The sequence below is a fragment of the Monodelphis domestica genome, chromosome 5 (assembly GCF_027887165.1).
Source record: "Monodelphis domestica isolate mMonDom1 chromosome 5, mMonDom1.pri, whole genome shotgun sequence".
Classification (NCBI taxonomy): domain Eukaryota; kingdom Metazoa; phylum Chordata; class Mammalia; order Didelphimorphia; family Didelphidae; genus Monodelphis; species Monodelphis domestica.
This window is the reverse complement of record NC_077231.1, coordinates 92,698,315-92,711,240: the sequence shown is the minus strand read 5'-3', so window position 1 is coordinate 92,711,240 and position 12,926 is coordinate 92,698,315.

Below are 12,926 nucleotides of genomic sequence, written 5' to 3'. Positions count from 1 at the left end.
TTTTGTCCAAATTTTACTGAATAGTCACATTTTCTGATATCCATCTCAACCTACCTTGCTTTCAAGTTGCCTTCTAATATATGTTTGTAGACAAGTATTCTTGTCTAAATACTCTATAACACAAACCTTCTAGAACTTGGAGAGAGGGAGCCACTTCTTTCCAGCTCTCTCTTTCTTTACCAAATGGCCTAATAAATGTCTTTCTAAAGCTATTTCAGATTCAGTTTGTTTTCATCAACAGTACTATGTGACTTTGGGCAAGTCACTTAACTTCTATTTGCCTCAGTTTCTTCAAATGTAAAATGGGGAAAATAATAGCACCATGATTATTTTGAGGATCATATGAGAAAATATTTATAAAAAGTGCATGTCATGAGGCAGCGAAGTGGCTCAGTGGATAGAAAGCTAGCCCTGGAAAAGGGAGGTCATCGGTTTAAATCTGACCTCAGATACTTCCTAGCTGTGTGACCCTGGGCTTGACCCCAACTAGTTGCTTAGCTCTTATCACTCTTCTGCTTTGGAACCAGTAATTGTATCAATTCTAAGAAAGAAAGTAAAGACTTTTTTGTAAGTGCATAAGGCACATCAGGCTTGTTCTTTTCTCACTGTGGATACATAGAGATAGTTGATGGAATATTTGAGGAACTACAAGAAGGCCAGTCTAGCTGGATTGTAGATTCTGGGCTTTGAATCCTTTCTCAGACTCTTATGAGTTGTGTGCGAAGCAAGTCAACCTCTCTGAGTCTGTTTCCTCTTCTGTAAAATGGGAATAATAATAGCACCTACCTCACAGAGTTGTTGTAAAAATCAAATTACACATACATATAATATGTAAATAAACATATATTCACACATTTATGTGTGTGAATACTTTACAGACCTTAAAATACTACATAATCATTCACTATCATAATTATTAAAATTATTTTTAAAAATTCCTGCCCTCAAGGAACTAGTACTGAGAAGTTATTGCCATGAATGCTGAGAAATAAGTATCGAGTATATATACATTGTGACATCCCAACTCATATGTAGGCCTCCCTTGAAAATCTTTCCCCAAACTGAAGGAACTGTCTGAGCCTATATCTACTCAAGACATCACTTATGAGCCCCCACCAATGTTGACTTTTACTAGTGAGTCAGAGAACACAATTAGTCCTAATAAAAGCATTTTAAGAAATGACAATAATTTTTTAAATAGTGATTGAACATTTCTTCTTATAAACCACTCTCCACATATTCATCCATTAACTGCAGGAAAAACAGACATGTCTACATTATAGCCAGGAAATTTGTGGAAAGGATCACACAGTATGAACTTGTTTGACTAAGGCACACAGGTGGCCAGGGAAGCTTCCATCTCTGAAGCAGCCCAGCTGCTCACTTCCTCTAATGATGTCATAGCACCAATCTCTGGGGCATCTTCTGAGGAGCATTCTATTTCTGGGCTTGTGGTGGCTGTCAGAGTTCTTCGTTATTTATGTGCTGGCAGAACTTCTCTGTGCTCCCAGTTTGGGGGCTTCATCTTTTCTAGGCCAGCTGATGGTGAATTAGCTCCTGTCAGATGAGGTTCAATGACTGGAAAGCCTCTTCCTCATAAAGTCAGTCTGATGACTCTTTTAGTCCATAATTAAAGCTGAGTCACTATCTCCAAGCCAAGGGCCTTAAAAAAAAAAAGCCAGGCAGCGTACCAAAAGGGAGATTTTCCATTTCCTTTAATGGCAAGGATGACAATTCTTAGAGAAATAGACGTTTTATCAGACTTATCTATCTTTAAGTCTATCTGCTATTTCAATATGATGCCACTCATCATTTCCTAACATTGAAACTGATCCTAAGTTTTTTACTCTAGCCAATCACCTTGCCACAATCTCAAAGTTAGCAAAGACATCCAAAACTATCTCTTATTCAATAAGACTTCTACAGGCTCACTAGATGCTGAGAATGCAAAGACAAAAGCAAATACAAAAAGCTTGTATTCTACTTGGAGACATTCTAAGGTGCCTGAGGATGAGTAAATAAAAGTATACCCAAAGGATTAAGTATGGTGCAACAGAAGAGCTTAGAAAAAGCAAATTTGTGTTCCAAAGTTGGGTCACAGCCTGTACAGAGGCTCCTGGATGAAAGAATATTGTATGTGCGGGAATAGCCAATGGGCCAGCCTAGGAAACAGGGAGCCCCCTATAACATCCCCAACAAGTGGTCACCATGTCCCTACTCTGCTGTCAAGGAAAGCATTAGGGAAAAGCAGGAAAAAAGTAAGGAGGGTTTCCAAATCTAGTTGTGAAAACTCATTTTATACTCAGTTCCAAAAACACACCAGCAGCATAAAATGTAGCATACCTCTCCATCCTGAAAGCGAAGAGAAGGCAGTAGAAAAAGTCTGGCCTCCCGCAGTCAGAAAACCCGGTTTCAAATTCTGCTTCTGAAACTATTTGTATGACCTTGACCAGATCATTTACCTTCTCTGGGGCTCAGTTTCCTCATCTGTAAAATGGCCTAGATGATTTCAGTGGTCCCTTCCAACCCTAGAACTGCGGTCCCATGTTGATGATGGGAGCACAGAGACAAAAAAACTAAACAGTTCTAAAACTATTGGCCTTCAAAACTAAATGGCCATCTGGCAGCTTATGTTCATTCTCTCAGGGGAAATAATGTGCATACAAATAAGTAAAAAATAATTATATTAATAATAGCTAACATGTATAAAGTGCCTAGTATGTGCCGATACTGTATATACAAATATTATATCATTTTAGCCTCACAACAACCCTGAGAAGTAGGTGCTATTATCTCAATTTATCCTCAACAACCTTGAAAGGTAAGAACTATTTTTATCACCTTTCACCAAAAAAAAATGGAAATTGAGCCAGAGGTTAGGTGACTTTCTCAGGGTCATACAATTAAAACATGTCTGAAGCTAGGCTTCTGGACTCCAGTGCTCTATCCACATAGCTACCCTTTCAGTAGTACTTAATCTGCTCCAGTCTGTTTTTCATCTTCTTTTATTTGCCAGGTCTACACAATATTCCAGATGCAAGAGCTGGTCAATGTTTCTGGGTTGATTTCAATGTCTTTCTTGATGGTCTTTTTGGCTATAGTATGGGACACTGGGTCCATCTCACTAAAGAACAGTCATTCCATTTCTGGTATTGTCTGCTCTGGTCAGACTTTGTCCTACTTTGTTTTGTAAGAGTATGAAGAGAGTTAACACATCAGAGTAGATAGATAGATAGATAGATAGATAGATAGATAGATAGATAGATAGATAGATAGATAGATAGATAAAGAGAGAGAGATAGGCATAGACAGACAGACAGACAGATAGATAGATAGATAGATGGATGGATGGATGGATAGATGGATGGACAGACTGATAGAGAGAAATAGACAGATAGACAGATAGATAGATGGATAGATGGATGGATAGACAGACAAACAGATAGATAGATAGATAGATAGATAGATAGATAGATAGATAGATAGATAGATAGATAATTAGCAACAGAACAAAATTTGTGGCAGTCGCTTCTGCCACATCCAGTGTAGCCCTCATGCATCAATTCAGCCACAAATTTTTATTGACTCCTGGCAAGGCACTGGACACACAGAGAAGTGTCAGATGTTTGGATATACTTGAATTTCTCCCAATATCAATATTTAACAAACCGACTCCTTATTCTACAGTGGAGCTGATCCTGGGATGAAGAATCAAAAGGTTTCTTAGGTCCTTCCAAGATGGCGATCAAGCCTTTGAATACATCCAGGAAGCTCTGTTCAGAGGGGCTCATTACCAGGACCCCTCTATGCTAACAAATTTGGCCACTCTCAAGAACTAGGTGCAGAATCATGGAGTGTTTTCAATCTGAGTCAATGGAGAGATCTCTACACAAATTAAATCAAAGATTCTGGAAACACTGGAGGACACCATTGGCCTTGGAGATTCTCATACTGACAATGGCTGATGGTGGTACAAATGATGAAGGTCACTTATATGAAAGTCTCTAATTGCCAAGAAGTATTTACTTCTCCCTGACTTCTCATCAACTCAATGGAAGCATTTTCTGGAGTAAAAAGAATGTGTTTATATATATAATATATATTATTTATCTTTACCTTCTCTCTTAGAATAAATACTAATTATAGATTCCAAGGCAGAATAACAGTAAAGGCTAAGTGACTGGGGTTAAGTAGTTTGGCCAGGATCACACAGCTAGGAAGTATCTGAGGTCATATTTGAACCCAGGACCTCCCATGTCCAAACCTGACTCTCAATCTACTTAGCCACCTACCTGCCCCTCTTCTATGCATTTGATCTAGTCCAGATCTCCACCTCCATCCAAGCAGCATACTTAATCTAGAAGATGCCTCCCATCTTCTGTTGACCTCCTCCTCTGAGTAGTGACTTCCTCCCTAGAATCTTTCTTTTTATGAAATATCCAAACTCCTCTCCTGGCTCTGTTCCTGACTCTCTTCGAATCCCTATCTTGGCTCCTTTTCTGCTACCTTTTATTTGTTGTTTTCCCTCATTTGAAGACAAGAACTATCTTTTTTGCTTGTATTTGTATTCTCATTGCCCAATTGCCTGACACTAAGACAGCATTTAATAAATGATTTCTCTTTTGTCTCTCAACTGATCTATCAAACAATTGATCTATCTGTCCATTCATTCATCCATCCCGCCCTCCATCTTGCCAGCTATCTATCTATCTATCTATCTATCTATCTATCTATCTATCTATCTATCTGTCTGTCTGTCTGTCTGTCTGTCTGTCTGTCTATCCATCCATCCATCTATCTATCTGTCTATCTATCTTACTATCTAGCTATCTATCCATATCCATCCATCTATCTATCTGTAATGTGTCCTAGAGGGATATAAGATGTTTTATCCCACCTAGGAACTCCTCAGGGCCAACTAAGCACCAAGCTCTTTGATTATGAAACATTTGTTTTAACAAAAGGGATAAAAAGGGAACTGGTAGTTATGATGCTGACACTATTCAAGCTATCTTCACCTGACTCCCAAGTCTCCTGCTTAAGGAGAGCCTTCTGTTCTTCTTTGGGCCTTACCTATACCTCCTTATGCTATCTAAAACCCTTTTCCAGGCTATCTGACTTAACCCTAATCTTCTGACCAGTAATTAATAAAGAAAGGGAAAAACCTCTGGGTTTGGCTACTGTGTACTAAGTAACCAAAGTTATAGATGAAAAGCTTTGGATGACCTTAGCCAATAGGAATTCTGGTAGATGGATCACTGCTAGATGAAGACTGGACTCAGGGAAATTAGTTTTCTCAAAGTAAATACTCTACCTGGATGCTAAAGATTTTCTCCAGGAAAATCCTGACTTTCCAGGGAGAATCTCTTAGAGGAAAACTCCTCCCTCAGCTCGAAATTGTAGGCAGAGATAAAACCCGCTCCCAGCTCAGATGAAATCCAAGAAGGAAGTAAAATTCAGTTATTTTCAGTTTTAGACTCCCACAATTCCTTGCTACCCAGAATCCTTTCCCAGAGCTTTTCTCAAAATTCCCTTCTTTCACTAACCCTAGAAAACCAGTCTTATTCCCAACTTATATTCCTACATATCTATCAATCTATCTATCTATATATTATCTATCTATCAATCAATCTATCAATCAAGCTATCTATCTGTCAGTCTATTCATCTGTCTATCTATCTATCAGTCTATTCATCTGTCTATCTATCTATCTATCTATCTATCTATCTATCTATCTATCAGTCTATTCATCTGTCTATCTGTCTATCTGTCTATCTGTCTATCCATCCATCCATCTATCTGTCTAAACTATCCTACCTCTCTCCCTCTCTCTCTCTCTCTCTCTCTCCCTCTCTCTCTCTCTTTCTCTCTCCTTCCCCTCTCTCCCTTCCTCCCTCCTCTGTCTCTCTGTCTCTGTCTCCCTCCTCTCTCTGTCTCTGTCTCTCTGTCTCTGTCTCTCTGTCTCTCTCTCTCTCCCTCTCCCTCTCTCTCTCTCTCTCTCCCTCTCCCTCTCTCTCTCTCTCTTTCTCCCTCTCCCTCTCTCTCTCTCTCTCTCCCTCTCTCTCCCTCTCTCTCTCTCTCTATCATCAGAGTTCCGAGTTGCTTCTGGCAGGCTGGGCTTTTTATACTTTTCTGTAGGTACCTTATCTACTATATACCATCCTTGGAATATTGCCTGCATGTATGGCTCTTATCGGCTTCCTACTATTCTTGGAACTTTGACAATTCTATATTATTGGGGTCTTCCTGGCCTGTTGCTTGACATATTTATTGGGGTCCTCCTGGCCTTTATCTGGTACCTACTGCAGCTGGCGGTTTGGCATATTTATGGTTCTGACAAGTTTCTCAAGGCTGACCAGCTCATTAGGCCTTCCTGCTAGGATTTGGTATATTTACCGTTCTGACAGGTCAGCTTGTTAGGCCCTCAAGTTTGGCCATTTTCCGGCCTCCCTCAGAAGAATCAGACATAACTGAAAATAGCTGAAAAGGTACCTAATGCATGCTGAATGGAGTGAATCCTCAGAGCCCAACAGCCTCTACACACACTTGAGAATTATTTCCCATCCTTCCATTATTATCTAGAACTTGCCAAGGCTGTGCCAAACGAGGCAATAGTCTGAGTCTTGATGTCTTGGACAGAATTAATCTTAACATCTCAGCAAAATGTCGATAGTCCCAGGGCTGCTGTGACTTGCCCAGCTCCTTCTACAGATGAGGAAACTGAAGTTGTTGTGTTGGCCTTGAGGCGTTTGGGTTCAGGAAGGGTCCCTTTCACAAGGATGCAAGACTCCACTTAGCTTAAAAAGAAAAAGAGAAATGTATTCATGTAGAAGGTGATGTGAAGCTGGCCAGGAGGACAGCATAGGTGGAAGCCTGCCTCCTAGGGGGAAGAGCATGGGTGGAAGAGCTGTTCCCAGGTGACATCAATTCTGGGGTCTTCACGCTGTTTTACAACAGTGAAGACATGAAAACGGGACTCTAGTGTGTGTGCCCTGAGGCATGGGCCAGGGGAGGTTTGCCTGAAGACATAGGGGTGATCCTCCTTGTTCAGAGGATAGATGGATGTCTGAGATATCAAGGAGGTGTGTCTCTCTGTGCATCTCAAATCCAAAGGACGATCCAAGGAGGAGAATCCTCTCAGGGTCTTATAGGAATTATCAGATGTTTGGGTTCAGGAGCCACAGGGATAGAAGGGAGCTAAGGAATCCCTGTGGCTTTGACCCAGTACCAGCTGGGTTTTTCTCTTCAGTCCCAAGATGACTCATGTTTAAAAAACTCACCACCACCAAAAGAGTCCCAGCAATTCTGTAGCATCTTGTCAGCTCCAGCCTTGGTTGATAAACTGAAGGGGAGAGGGGAGGCAATTACAGGAACTAAACTTGCTTCTTCTGCAGTGTTCTTCTCCTGGTTGCTCATTTAATGAATAAGAATGGTGAGTCCCCAGCATGTAAGACCATCCATTAGCCCTTTTGCAAGAATTAGGGCTCACAATCTTCTCCCTTCTTTTCCAGGAGGCAATTTCATTTTTTTATAGGCTAGATTTTTATCTTCCTAAAAATAGCCAGACTGAATATTTATATTGATAAGGATTCAAATAAATCACTTGTTATTTCCCTGGCTTGAAGCTCTTGGAACAATTACCTAATTAATTTAATTACCTAATCTTCCCAATTGCTAAAGTCCCCTCCAACTCCCAGAGTCTGTGATGCTAAATCAGGTTACTTCTGCCTCCTGGGAAATAAATACTCAAGGGCTGGTAATAAAGGTCTAAGTGGAAATACTTTATTTTTTTAAAGGATCATAAGGGTTGGAGCTGGAGCTGGGCTTTTGAGATCATCTGGCTTAACCCTTTCATTTTGCAAAAAAAAGGAAACTGAGACCCACAGAGGGTAAGTCACTAACTTCAACATGGGTGGGGGGTGGCAAAGCTGAAATTCAAACCCAGGTCCCTTGCCTTTAGTGCTAGTGTTCTTTCCATTGTTCCAATCAGAAATTGTTTCTGATTATTGCAATGTACTTCATTGATTTTTTTAGGAGTTTTGCCAAAATTAAGTTTGGGCCAAAGAAGTGTTTGTTTTTAAGAAAGGGCTACATTTTCTTAGAGGGAAATAGAAATCCTGGTTTGACAATTGGAACAGCCCCAATTGGACTGCCAGTCAGGCTCAGGGTTGCTTCCATTCCTATGATTTTAATGTCCATAATTGCATTTTGTATTTCTTTCACCAAAAAAAAAGTATAACTTGAATTTCATAGGGTGAAATCCATCATTTGTACTTTAAAACATCCCATCCTCGGGGGGGCAGCTGGGAAGCTCAGTGGATGGACAGCCAGGCCTAGAGATTGGAGATCCTGGGTTCAAATTTGACTTCAGCCACTTCCCAGCTGTGTGACCCTGGGCAAGTCACTTGACCCCATTGCCTAGCCCTTACCACTCTTCTGCCTTGGAGCCAATACACAGTATTGACTCTAAGATGGAAGGTAAGGGTTTAAAAAAAAAACAAAAAACATCCCATCCTCTACAGGAAACCTTTCCCTAATCTTTAATTGAAGTGCCTTCCCTCAGTCAATGTTTTTGACCCCTTTAGACAGTGAGCTCCTTGAGAAATGTACCTTTCTTTGTACCTGAGAGCTTAGCACAGTCTCTAGCACATTGTAGGGATTTAATAAATGCTTGTTGACTAACTACTCCTACAATGTATAGGATAAAGTAGGAGGGAAAAAGACTCATTGGATTTGAAGTTAGAAGACTATCTGAATGCCACTACCACCATTTATTTATAATCATGCATAAATCACAACCTCTCTGGGCCTCATTTTCCCCATGTGTAAAATAAATGGGCCAGGGAGATGACCTTTAAGGATTTCTTTGATTTTATCTGTACCCTGGGCAATTTGATTGATCATGCTGGGCCTCAGTTTCCTCACCTGTAAAATTAAGGTATTGGACTTGAGATCTTCAAAAGTCCTCGTTCTAATTCTGTGATTCTAAGGTAGTACAATGGGAAAAAAAACGAACAAACAGTACATTTCGAGTTAGGAGGCCCCAGGTCTTCCACAAATTCCCTTGGTGACCTTAGGCAAATCCTTGCCAGACCTCAGTTCCCTGCTGTGTAAAATGAAGAGGTTGGATGAGATGATTTCTGAAGTGTCTTCTAAGACAAATCCTATTGACCCAAGAGGACCCAATATGAAAAAAGAAAATGTGGGGCCAAAAAAATTGCCTCCAGCTTCCTAATTCATTTCTACCCTTTAATTTTTTTGTTATCTAGCCACACTTTCCCCCACTTATTCAATGTGATTTTTCACACTCACTTCTTCTCTTAAACCAGGTTTTCAAGATCCAGCTCCATCCAAGAATCTATTAATCAGTCAACAAACCTTTATTAAACATCTGTGATGTGCCAGGTAGCCTGGTAAAGAGGTCCTTGGAGACAACAGGACCTGCCTCTGACACATACCAGCTGGATGACCTTGGGCAAGTCACTTAATTTCTCTATGCCCCAGGCTCTCCAAGACTATAAATTGCAAAGAAAGTGCAAATCTGAACTGGCAGATCTTAGAGAATTTTCTAACCAATGGAACCATAGATGCAATTCCTATCCTTATGTTCTAGATTCTAGAGACACCAAAACATTCCTTCTGGGGTTAGGTCCCAGGAATCTCCTGAAAAATATGTCAAATCCCTGTGCAGTTTTTTGGGGGGAGGGTGTGGAGGGTAGACCTGGAATTCCATGTCTTTAAGGAACACCCTACATGAACAACTTACAGAGAGTTATCTGGGGGCACAGAAACCTTCAGTTATAATCCTTTGTTCGAGGGGCTGATCTAGGCATCCAAAGGAGATTTTGAAACTAGGTCTTCCTGTGTCCAAGGTCAGCTCTCTAAACTGAAATACTCACGAGGGAGAGGATTTATTTTTAAAATATAAAATATACATGTATTTATTATATTATTTTATATTCAGTATAAATATATAAGTATTAAAATATTTCTAAATTTGGGTCTTGAATTAGGAACTCAGCCTCTGTACTCACTTTCTAATACACCCACCCCTCCCCAAGAGAACTTCTTCCATCATTCCATCATAGTGTAGTTTAGGCAGATTATGAGAGAGATGGTGAGATCTGCCTTAGTAGACAGAACCAGCTTCTGCCAGGTGGGCCTACAAGTAGCACAAACAAGTCCTTGAACTTCTCATTAAGAGTCAGTGGAGAAGAACCCTTACCACTGGACAGAACTAGATTTTGATTCTCCAGTAGTTAGGGGTCACACATCTACAGACATTTCCCAGGGGATTGGAAGTCTTGATGGACCCCCTTCCCTTGGGCAAGCTACCAATTAGAGATCTCTTGAACATCCAGGGGAGGGCTGAGAGTTCAACTCCCAATTGTCTATAAGGATCCTCTCATGGGAGCTTGGGGGTCTTTTGACGACCAAAAGAATCATTTGACCAGATTAATTTGTCCATTAATCAATTGCTTTATTACCCCAAATTTTGGCCACTTGGCATTTTTTTTATTTTTATTTATTTATTTATGTTTATTTTTTTGTTTTTTGTTTTTATTTTTTAAATTTTATTTCGTTAGTTAATTTAGAGTATTTTTCCAAGGTTACAAAAGTCATATTCTTTCTCTCCCCTCCCCCAATTCTTTCCCATAGTTGATGCACAATTCCACTGGGTTTTACATGTTGGTGAAGACGTATTTCTATATTATTGATATTTGCATTAGAGGGATCTTTTAGGGGTCTATAACCCCAATCGTATCCCCATCAACCCATGTGATCAGGCAGTTGTTTTTCTTCTGTGCTTCTACTCCCACAGTTCTTCCTTTGGATGTGGAAAGTGTTCTTTCTCATAAGTCCTTCAAAATTGTCCTGGATCATTGCATTGCTGCTAGTAGAGAAGTCCATTACATTCGATTGTGCCACAGTGTATCAGTCTCTGTGTACAATGTTCTCCTGGTTCTGCTCCTTTCACTCTGCATCACTTCCTGGAGGTCGTTCCAGTCTCCATGGAATTCCTCCACTTTATTATTCCTTTTAGCACAATAGTATTCCATCATCAACATATACCACACTTTGTTCAGCCATTCCCCAATTGAAGGGCATCCCCTCATTTTCCAATTTTTTGCCACCACAAAGAGCATAGCTATGAATATTCTTGTACAAGTCTTTTTCCTTATTATCTCTTTGGGGTACAAACCCAGCAGTGCTATGACTGGATCAAAGGGCAGAAGTCTCTTAGTGCCCTTTGTGCAGTTTCAAATTAGCTTGATATTTTTAATCATCACCCAAAGTTAGGTCTATTCTGTCTCCCATAATCTTTTGCCCCAGGAAGAGAAGAATAGACACCACCAGAACAGAAATAATGGCAGGATCTACTTTAAAACTTAAAAAAGATTCCTGGCATCAGGTGGTCTCTGTAGAGAGCAGGACACTAGGTTTCTCCCCACCTGGATGCTCACATCCCCAACTTCCTTACTTGAATATTTCCAAGGAAAAAAATGAACCAAGGCTTTTGGGCAACTGTAGGTCAGAAGCTCATTCTGAAGAGCTTATCTCAGCACCAATGACTAGACCAGAACCAGCTGCAGAGACCCAGCCTGGGTTCTGAAATCCAGAAAGGGGAATGGCACCAAGGTAAGCAAAAAGTGATGTTCTGAAGGCTGAACCCTCTCTGGCACATGGTGCCCTGTGATCCCAAGAATGGCACCATGGATGCCCAGCATTCATAGGATGATCCTCCAGGAGTGTGTGTGTGTGTGTGTGTGTGTGTCTGGGGGTGGGGGGTGGCTCTAGGTGATTGAGACAGGAGGACTCCTGGGTGATGTGGGAAGACCCAGTCTTAAAAAAAAAAAGGATAATGAGGAAGCTTGAGCCCCAAGAAAAGACATGAGAAGAAATCTCCTTCAGCATGTTCACAGGGGTAAGAAGAACACATCATTCTGGAATGCTAGATAGAATGTCAGAATTTTTCAATGTGTTCATTAATTTTGCAGAATTTTCCAGGCTGGATGGCTCTTTCAGAATGGGAGAGGAAAGGAATACCCTGGGAGATGTATTTGAGAGACCCATGCCTGATTATAGAAACTGTGAAAGGGAATTCTTTATTTTCTTTGTCTATTTTGAGTTAACACTCACTTAACCTCTACTTAACACTTTGTTATCAAGTAAGAGAATTCACAAGTCATGTACTCAGAGAGCTCCACCCTTTTAACTCAATCAATCAGAAACTTGTGAATCCTTAGATAAGGGTTGACACCTTCAGAAGATGAAGCATAGATCACACAGACACTGAAGCTGGGCAATGCTAGGCAATTTGGAAGCTGTGATTGGTCTCTGTGAAGAGGGGAAGGAACAGGAATGGACTATAAAAAGTCCTGAACTTCTTCAGCTGAGGTCATCTTCTGAGGTTGTCTCCAGAAGAAGTCATCTTCAGCAGGTCGTCTTTGGGAGTGGTCTTCAGGAGGTGACTTGGACCTTGGCTTCGACTTGGGACCTTGGCTGTTGGACTGTTTCTTGGGCAAGTGAGTAGCTGGCTTTCCTTTCCTGGCTTCTGGAGAGAGATTAGCTCTGGAGAGACTCTCCCCTCTTGGAGGAGGAGCCCTTGTGGGTTGAAGACCAGGTCCTCCTGTACGGGGTTATAAAATAAAAACTATTAAAAGTCATTTTGTCTTGAGCTATATTACTTTAAATCAATGACCATCATATTAGGATTCTCACATATTAAGTCAAACCCTTAATTTCAATTCCTTACAAAATGATGGGAGCAGAGGAGATCATTAAAGGAGAACATCTAATGAGAGAAAAAGAAGAGGGCCCAGAGACTTGAAGGGCATATACTTTTTTTTGTTCTTGTTCAGTCTTTTCAGTCATGACTGACTTTGTGACCCCATTTTTGGGTTTTCTTGGCCAAGATACTGGAG